Below are 10,854 nucleotides of genomic sequence, written 5' to 3'. Positions count from 1 at the left end.
AACAGACAGAATTATGCTTTCTAGGAATCAAAATGGAACATCTTTTGCCTTAAAAAGTGTTTTCTCCCCACTTTTTCCCCCTCTCACCACCTCAAGTAAACACCTTTACCATCCGTGAATCACTGCAGAGGCAGCAGACATGAGCTTGGCCCTCCCAAAATGTGGACTTCTAAGTCCAAGAACCCTACAAACTGTTTTGACATGCTTTTATCAAACACTTCTGCCCTGTAGCCGACAGCGAGGCACCGACAACAGGAATATAATCCATCTGTCGAGCCATCTCTGAGTCACAGAGTCCTCATCCAGTGGGATGGGCGTGGACAGTTGTGAGTCTGCAGCTATGGTTGTTCACTTGAATCAGTTTAAGGAGGAGTGTTAGTGAGAAGTTAGTCTGCCCAAAGCTGGAGGGATTGAAGTTTGGAAAAAAAACATCAGGGGTTAGCAAAAGGGCATAGTACACTTGTAAAAATAGAAATGCTAAAAAGAACCACAAGGGTGCTGTAAACTGAACTCATTGGACTATTGCACTAAATTAATTGTTAAATGGGTCAACCTGGTCTTACTCTCAATATACCCATTAAAAAGTGAGCACAAAAGTGGAATCCTAACCATCTGTCAGGGGTGTTTATGGAGCACTGATCTGCACCTTGGACGTCATGAATGAATCATTCAGCTGTTTGTTTTTTTCCCCTTTTCTTTTAGAAATGTTCTTATAGTCAAAGTACAATTTTCATGAGGGTCCACTAGGTTCCTCTTTCAAATAGAATTCTGACATGTCCTCTTTCCAGTGATTTTCTACTGAGTACTGAGCACTCTTAGAAATAAGGCTAACAAAGGGGTTCTTCCTAAAAGGGCTGATTCTACCCCAAACAGCCAAAGGGCTCTTGAAGAGTTCTTTGTATTATTTAAAGGTTACATTAAAAACTATTTTTTTTTACAACAACCATGGTTTCAAGTATAAGTTAGATATCAGTCTTATAAACTGCATTCATTCACTAAATTTGTCAGTTTCACCATATAATACTTAATTGCATACCTGTGTTTGCAGGAGATGCAGGGAAACTGAACCCCTGTCCCCCTGGGGAATGACTGGTGAGAGCTGTCAAACGGCTACCTTGGAGGAGTCGATATATGGGAACTGAGATCTAGCTGCTCTACAGCTTGAACCACATGGTTCGTCCACCAGGCTCAGAGACATATGCCTTGACTGCTACACTTTTTAAGGGTAACAGTTACATCATCACACATACTCTTGCACTTCGAATAATAGCCTTGGTAATGGGTCTGTTCACTCCACTTCACTCTGCCCACTCACCTGTCTAGAAGGGTAGAAGCTGGATTTCAGTTGAATTCCAGTGTTTGTTTGTTTTTCTTACTTTGTTATGTTTCCTGACCTTTACCTGTCTCTGCTCCAGTGGAGGCTCTTGAACAGCCATATACCATATTTCCATTGTCGCCTTTATTTTCTGCCCCCACTGCAGTTATTGGATCATGTATACTTTGTTGGTTGTAGGAGGCTTGTGATTTCATTTGTTTAATAAGTGGGGAAGTGGGCAAGAGGTAACCTAAAGGTGTTTCTTTTCTTCTTTTTGTTGTCTATACTATATTGGAAAGTACGTAAATTTGACCAGTTGAATATTGTCTTGTACAGCTGGCTTGTTTCCTGTCAGTCATGTTGCTAATTCCACTGGTTTAATCTTTGGTAACCTCAGAAAAAGAATGTATATATAAAAAAATATAAATTCGTAATTGCAATATACCTTGTTATAGTAATGGATGACCATGATGGTTGTACCAGGAATCAAACAGGGTTATCTAAACATATTGTAGACAGCACCTTTATTTCTAAGAGTGTTTGTGCCACTAAGCTTCACGTCTTACACTGAACAGCAGTGATTAAGTGGCCACTCGTGTCATCCATTCATGCTCGCTGTGACAGAATGAAACAAAGGCTATACTGGGCTTGGATGAAAGATGTAAAATACAGGAAGATGTGACCCACAGTGTAATGTCTGCTTGCATACATCAGATATGACAGATGATGGTGAGCATTTCAAAGCTAATGTCTCAAAATCAAACCTCCTGTTCTGCTGTCCTTTTTCATCCATCCAGCCAGGATCCAGAATTGTACGGACCGTGTTTCCATATGTGGTTTTCTCTACTTGTCGTTATGCATTTTGATATCCCAATCTCACTGAGAGTTTTATGTGAGTGCAGAGTTGCATATTTTCTGGAGTGTGCCCTCCAGGCACTTTGATCCCTCTTCCCTTCTGAGAGGGTTTCAGAGGAGTGGATTAGTGTTAGGTTGACTTTCAAACAAACTAGCCTACTGCTTGACTGGCACTGCGGCTCTTACAGACCTTCTTAGTATCCGGGGAACTGTGAGTACATATTGACTGAACATCTGTAGTCTAGGGTTTTAACTGCCTGATGACGCAGTGTCTGAGGGAAAAGTGATTTTAGATTGTCACAGCACTGATGTGTCAGCATTTATGTCAGGACTGACACTCAAAAAGTAATTGTTGAGATATTTCATTCTGAACAGAAATGATGGCTTAAAATAGGACAATAAAATATGGTAAAGGTATAGTCAGTCACTTTTTAGATTATTTCATAGAAAAAAAGAATATTGTGCTCATAAATGTACATTGATTAGTGGGTAATTACGTCATTGCATTCTCATAAACCTAGAATTAATCCATTAAAAACACATAGAGGAGGGTGACAGTTTCTGGAAGCCGCCATGTTGCCCCACCATCTGAATACAGTGACAGAGATGGACATCCACTTACTCTTGTTTTATATATGTGGCTGCAGACTGGCCACATATGTATGCCGAAGGCAAAGGAGAAGAGAAGTTATAGGGTTTTGTGGAGACAAATTGTAATCAATGTCTGCACCTTCAGACAAAAGATATGAAGGACCATACCAATTTTTTTGTCATGTGACAAGGGGTCACCTTCACCAAAGAAGCAAAAACATGAGGGAAAGAGACAACGTCATTGGTATCTTAATAAAATGTTATCCTCTTCTTCCTCACCTCAAGCCTCATCTCCTAAACTGAAGTCAGGGGTCTAACACACAAAAACATGCATACCTATGCTTATTTTATTCCAATATTATCAGAATTACTCATTTTCAGCAGATTAGACATGCTGTCCTCCTGCTTCTAGCCAGCTGACTATGAGCCGGCTAATCAACCACAGCTAGTTATAAGCTAAAATAATGCAGGCTAATATTAGAGATGGTCAAAGGAGCTTGCAAAGAAAAGCGTCTGGACTTCTTTAAGTTGCTTGAAGACGTTTCACCTCTCATCCGAGAAGCTTCTTCAGTTCTAAGGTCAAATGGTGGAGAGTCCCAGATATAAACCTAGTGGGAGTGACCCCCCACAGAGGGACAAAAGGACCCCCTGATGATCCTCTAATCACCTGAGCCAAGGTGTGAAACTGGGTGTGGGTCCCAATCAGCCAGAGTTTCGGGTGTGTTCATTGTGAAACCTGGCCCCACCTTATCATGCGAATTCCTGAGGTCAGATGGCCCAGGATGTGAGTGGGCGTTAAGGCGTCTGGGAAGGGATCTCAAAACTGGATGATAGATGGCAGAGAGTTGATGTCGTAAACCCCCGCCTCTGTTCAAAGATGGTCGCTCACAGTGGACATAGATGGCTTCTTTCACTCCTCTTTCAAACCATCTGTCCAAAATGTGAACATTGGCATCCTCGAAAGAGTGTCCTTTATCCTTAAGATGCAGATGGACTGCTGAGTCTTGTCCTGTGGAGGTGGCTCTTCTGTGTTGTGCCATGCACTTGTGAAGTGGCTGTTTGGTCTCTCCAATGTAGAGGTCTGAGCATTCCTCGCTGCACTGTACAGCATACACCACATACACCTCTGTCTGAGCGTGTTGCTGGGTCTGGAATGCACCGGGATGTCATGCTTGGAGAAAACTCTCCTGAGTTTCTCTGATACACCGGCTAGTTATAAGCTAAAATAATGCAGGCTAATATTAGAGATGGAGGAGGTACTGGTCCGTGTGTGTGGGCTTCCGGTAAACTTCGATGTTGAGTTTGCCGTTCTCTTCAATGTGCACAGCGCAGTCCAGGAAAGGCAAACAGTTGTCCTTTGTGTCTTCCCTGGTGAACTTGATGTTTTTATCCACAGCGTTAATGTGCGCAGTGAAGGATTCCACTTCTTGTGTCTTGATTTTGACCCAGGTGTCGTCCACATATCTGTACCAGTGGCTGGGTACTCTTCCTTTGAAAGAGCCAAGAGCCTTCCTTTCCGTCTGGCCCATGTACCTGAAACATAAGAACTTTCAGGTACATGGGAACGGCAAACTCAATATCGAAGTTTACCGGAAGCCCACACACACGGACCAGTACCTCCTCTTTGACTCCCATCACCCTTTGGAACACAAACTTGGAGTAATTAGGACCCTACACCACCGGGCAGAACATGTTCCCTCTAAGCCTGAAGGAAAAAAGAAGGAACGCACACATGTAAAGGAAGCACTCAAAACGTGCGGCTATCCTAAATGGGCGTTCTTAAAGTCAGCAAAGAGGCACAGAAAAGAAGACCAGACACCAGCGAGGGAGGATGAGAAGGACAGACGCAACAACATTGTCATCCCCTATGTAGCCGGTGTATCAGAGAAACTCAGGGGAGTTTTCTCCAAGCATGACATCTCAGTGTATTTCAGACCCAGCAACACGCTCAGACAAAAACTGGTTCACCCAAAAGACAAAACGCCAAAACACAAACTTAACAATGTGGTGTATGCTGTACAGTACAGCGAGGAATGCTCAGACCTCTACATTGGAGAGACCAAACAGCCACTTCACAAGCGCATGGCACAACACAGAAGAGCCACCTCCACAGGACAAGACTCAGCAGTCCATCTGCATCTTAAGGATAAAGGACACTGTTTCGAGGATGCCAATGTTCACATTTTGGACAGAGAGGACAGATGGTTTGAAAGAGGAGTGAAAGAAGCCATCTACAGTGGGGCAAAAAAGTATTTAGTCAGCCACCGATTGTGCAAGTTCCCCCACTTAAAATGATGACAGAGGTCAGTAATTTGCACCAGAGGTACACTTCAACTGTGAGAGACAGAATGTGAAAAAAAATCCATGAATTCACATGGTAGGATTTGTAAAGAATTTATTCGTAAATTAGGGTGAAAAATAAGTATTTGGTCACCTCAAACATGGAAAATCTCTGGCTCTCACAGACCTGTAACGTCTTCTGTAAGAAGCTTTTCTGTCCCCCACTCGTTACCTGTATGAATGGCACCTGTTTGAACTCATCATCTGTATAAAAGACACCTGTCCACAGCCTCAAACAGTCAGACTCCAAACTCCGCCATGGCCAAGACCAAAGAGCTTTCGAAGGACACCAGGAAAAGTATTGTAGACCTGCACCAGACTGGGAAGAGTGAATCTACAATAGGCAAGCAGCTTGGTGTGAAAAAATCAACTGTGGGAGCAATCATCAGAAAATGGAAGACATACAAGACCACTGATAATCTCCCTCGATCTGGGGCTCCACGCAAGATCTCATCCCGTGGGATCAAAATGATCATGAGAACGGTGAGCAAAGATCCCAGAACCACACGGGGGGACCTGGTGAATGACCTGCAGAGAGCTGGGACCAAAGTAACAAAGGTCACCATCAGTAACACACTACAACGGCAAAGGAGTGGCTCCGTAAGAAGCATTTGAAAGTCCTGGAGTGGCCTAGCCAGTCTCCAGACCTCAACCCCATAGAAAATCTGTGGCGGGAGTTGAAAGTCCGTGTTGCTCGGCGACAGCCCCAAAACATCACTGCTCTCGAGAAGATCTGCATGGAGGAATGGGCCAAAATACCAGCTACTGTGTGTGCAAACCTGGTAAAGACCTATAGTAAACGTTATTGCCAACAAAGGTTATGTTACAAAGTATTGAGTTGTATTTTTGTTATTGACCAAATACTTATTTTCCACCCTGATTTACGAATAAATTCTTTACAAATCCTACCATGTGGATTCATGGATTTTTTTTTCACATTCTGTCTCTCACAGTTGAAGTGTACCTCTGGTGCAAATTACTGACCTCTGTCATCATTTTAGGTGGGGGAACTTGCACAATCGGTGGCTGACTAAATACTTTTTTGCCCCACTGTATGTCCACTGTGAGCGACCATCTTTGAACAGAGGCGGGGGTTTACGACACCAACTCTCTGCCATCTATAATCCAGTTTTGAGATCCCTTCCCAGACGCCTTAACGCCCACTCACATCCTGGGCCATCTGACCTCAGGAATTCGCATGATAAGGTGGGGCCAGGTTTCACAATGAACACACCCGAAACTCTGGCTGATTGGGACCCACACCCAGTTTCACACCTTGGCTCAGGCGATTAGAGGATCATCAGGGGGTCCTTTTGTCCCTCTGTGGGGGGTTACTCCCACTAGGTTTATATCTGGGACTTTCCACCATTTGACCTTAGAACTGAAGAAGCTTCTCGGATGAGAGGTGAAACGTCTTCAAGCAAATGAAAGAAGTCCAGACGCTTTTCTTTGCAAGCTCCTTTGACTACGATGACCTGGATGACTGAGAACCTTCACAGAAATATTAGAGATGAGTATCCTAAAAATCACACTTTAAATAGTTTAAACACGTTATTACATTACGTCAGAGTTTATTCAATAAGTGTCATTCACTAAGCGTCCAACAGTGTTAGTCAAAATGCCTTCAAAGTGGATCAAACACTGGCTAAGAAAAGCTAACAATAACAAAAACAGCAGTGCTTACTGAGAGAAAACTTCAGGATATCCTCGGCTCACCTCAGTATTACTGTCACAGGACAGAAATGAGGATTGCTGACTCATCAACTTGTAACTGACAGCTTTCACAATTTTTACAACCTCCTCCACAGTAAATAGACAGTGGACTGACAGCCTGACCAGATAGCAAGACCACAGGGTAGATCTGATGATGAGTCACTTTGCTATTATTCAAGTACTATCACCACAAATGAAGAGCTTTTAGTGAGTTTTTTTTTTTAAAATGTATCCATCTGGATACTGCAATTAGGCCATGCTGACACAGCTAGCTGTAGCCAGTTAGCATCTGTCTAGGTTCCGTTTATTGTTGCCACTCTCCTTCTGTGGATATGCTTCTTTACATAAAGCAAGCCGAAGAAATAATCCCGAATACATGTATATATTTTCTGGATCTACGCTCCATGGTTACAGACACGTACAAGAGCCAACATTTTAATGTAGCTAATATATCTATTTCAAGGAAGGTAGCATGTCAGAGAATAATCACATTTGAAGAGTAATTAAAGTTGAGGCCCTGGCTCGAGGCATTTTTAATTGATTACACTGGATTCTCTCTGAAATAGGTTAAATACTCTCCTAAAATGAATTCCATTAGTCTTTCGCTCACTATTTATATTCCCTCGCTCTCCTCTTATTAGCCAGTTGAGATCGTGGAGATTAAATTGCCCCATACTATACCTTCTTCGCCTCTGCATCTCTCCTCTCCCTTTAGCTCCACTTGCTCTATTTTTCTCCTCTGCCCATAACCCATTTATTAGACACCAATTTTAGTTTGCAGAGTCACCCCACTGTATTTATATAATGATATTATAGTTACTGTAAAATATTGGTTGGCTGCATCCACATCTGAAGCACAAGCCTAGCAACCTGTACTACTGGGTAAATTGTCAGGGACCCTCACTAATCTGCAGTAACAGCTGATTTGTTTATTGCATCACTTTTGCAACTTAGTCTTAGTGGTATTTAAAAAATCACTTTGTAACTTTTTTTTCTTTTTTGGGGGGAAATGGATCACCCTGACCTAACCTCAGGCAAGTCCAGGAATCCAATAAAAGCCAATACTGTGAATGTCAACTTACCCTAAAGGCATCAGTTTCCAATTTGCCATTGGCAGCACTTTTGGGAGGAATTTCTTTCAGGGTTTTCTTCCCCTCCCATACCTGGCACTGTTACCAGTGTGAAATTCCCATTCATCATAATAACCAGTGTTGAGTGTCCATTTATCAAGCTCCGAATGCCAGTGCTTTACTGTGGAAAGTTGAGCCAAGGGGATTTACCTTCTAATGACTGTTATAAAACCTAGTTATGAGACAAATTAGACAACAAGGGAGAGGAAAGTGAGACCCCATGTCCCTGTACACAGTCGGAATGTTATAATCCTTAAATGCTATTCATAACAATCAGAGTGCTGTTTTTTTGGTCTTTTTCTCCTGCGGCTGATTGCGATTCCTTTTTAGCAGGCAATCACTTCAAAGAGGACATGCTCGAAGAAAAGCGCACAAATCGGAATGTTTTATATCTCTGACTCCGCTTCATGTATCATTTTTTGTTTGTTTTATTTTGTTTGCTTTTTGTCTTCTGAAAAAGCACTCATAGATCCTTGCTTGATATTTTTAAGTTAATCATTTGTATTCACTGTAAAGCTTGCTGTCAACACCAAAAGACACCCAGTCTCTGTCTTACTGTCTTTCTCTCTCGCGCTCTTTCATTCTTCCTAACTTCAGACCTTGTGACTGGGGTAATATATTAATGCGATGAATCTCCGGTGAGGCACCTTCACCAGAAGACTAATCTGTAATGCATGCCTGTTTGAGCTTTATGCAAGCCAACATGAATTTGCCCAAAATGTGATTAATACAACCTCTATATCCCACAAGGTACCCCGCTTTGATGAATTAACAAATCGGGTGCGAATGTCTCCCATTTAATCATGCTGAGAGATGAAATGCTGGACCGGTGGGGCAGGCTGGGTGAGTGTATCCGCAGTAATCTTTTCCAATCCATATCCCGGCTAAGATGAAGAGCAAGTGATGACTTGACATCTACTTTCCATCAAATTGTGGAGGTCTGTAAAAGAGATGAAGGAAATGGGTGGCTTCTGAGGCAGACTTGACCTTCTTTGAGTCAAACTCATGTCGGTCTTGTTTGTGCCAACTGCAACTGGAGTGCAGCGGCCACTTTTATAGGCAGAATAGGAAAGGCGATGAGTGAAAGGAAGGCATCACAGGATGTCATTATCTCAAATCTAGTTGTAAGTGTTTGCTCTTCAGTTAGAGAATTGTGCATGTGCATTGATGTTTTCAAGGTCTTACCTTGCAGGGGGAAAAAGCTGCAATATAAGTACAATAGAATAGAATAGAATAATTTTGGCCAGAGTCCTTCTGTCTCCCACCATCTGCACTTGGTCTTCCAAAAGACAAAAACACCTGCACTTCCTGATGAGTTTATCCAACCTCTTCCTCTCAGCTGCCAATAAACCGCTGCTCCAACATACAACACTGTAAAAAATGACAGATGCCACCACAGAGTCATAGAAGGTCTTTAAAAGCGCTCCCTGTACTCCAAACGACCTCAGCCGCCTCAGCAGGTAGAGTCTGCTCTGACCCTTCCTGTAAAGAGCATCAGTGTTGTGGCTCCAGTCCAGTTTATTATTCAGGTGAACACCCAGGTACCTATAAGAGTCCACTATCTTAATGTCCACTCCCTGGATGTTCACCGGTGTCAGTGTGGTGGGTCTGCGTCTCCAGAAGTCCACCACCAACTCCTTGGTTTTCCCGGCGTTGATCAGCAGGTAGTTCTGCTGACACCAGTCAACAAAGTCCAGAGTCCACTGTCTGTACTCTGAGTCGTCCTCACCTGTGATGAGGCCGACTATGGCAGAGTCGTCAGAGAACTTCTGTAGGTGGCAGCGTTGGGAGTTGATGGAGAAGTCTGGAGTGTAGAGGGTGAAGAGGAACGGTGCCAGCACAGTTCCCTGTGGGGCTGTGCTGGCACCACTCCCGATAGCTCCAGCTTGTCTCTCAGAAGTCGTAGCTGGATGGTGTTAAAAGCACTGGGTCAAAGGAGCTTGCAAAGAAAAGCGTCTGGACTTCTTTAAGTTACTTGAAGACGTTTCACCTCTCATCCGAGAAGCTTCTTCAGTTCTAAGGTCAAATGGTGGGGAGTCCCAGATTTAAACCTAGTGGGAGTATCCCCCCACAGAGGGACGAAAGGACCCCCTGATGATCCTCTAACTGCCTGAGCCAAGGTGTGAAACTGGGTGTGGGTCCCAATCAGCCAGAGTTTCGGGCACTGGAGAAATCAAAAGAACATGATCCTCACAGTGCTTCCAGGCTTCTCCAGGTGAGTCAGAGCTCGGTGCAGGAGGTAGATGATGGCGTCCTCCACCCCAATGCCAGGCTGGTAAGCAAACTGCAGCGGATCCAATGAAGACCTCACCAGGGGGCGCAGATGGTTTAGAACCAACCTTTCGAGGGTCTTCATCAGATACGATGTCAGGGCTACCAGCCTGTAGCTGCTGAGGTCCTTGGGATGGGAGGTCTTTGGAGGTCTTCCACAGCTGTGGTACTTTCCCCAGTGACAGGCTCAGGTTGAACAAATAACCTAGTATGCCACACAGTTCATCTGCGCAGCATCTCAGGAGCCTTCCTCACCTTGATCTTGCCAAGCTTGTTCCTCACTTGAAGTGCTGAGATAGAAAGAGTGGATTTTGGGGGAGTAGTGTGTATGTTGGAGTCCACAGAAGCCGGGGGTGGGTGTAATGACCGGGAGCTGGGAGGTGTGAAGCTGAGAGGTGTGAAGTCCTGAGATGAAGGACAGGCAGTCCCTGAAGATGAAGGAGATTGCAGCAGGGGGGACGATGCTGTGGGAGGGGTGGGTGTTTGATCAAACCTATTAAAATATTTATTTAGGTCATTCACCCACCCCAAGTCTCCTGCAGCCTGGGGGGTTGGTTTTTGTCCTTAGATTGTCTTCAGGCTGTTCCAAACCCCTCTGATGTTGTCCTGTTGCAGCTGCTCTTCCATCAGAGCCAACAT

The sequence above is a fragment of the Astatotilapia calliptera genome, chromosome 22 (assembly GCF_900246225.1).
Source record: "Astatotilapia calliptera chromosome 22, fAstCal1.2, whole genome shotgun sequence".
NCBI lineage: Eukaryota > Metazoa > Chordata > Actinopteri > Cichliformes > Cichlidae > Astatotilapia > Astatotilapia calliptera.
This window is presented reverse-complemented; position numbering follows the sequence as displayed.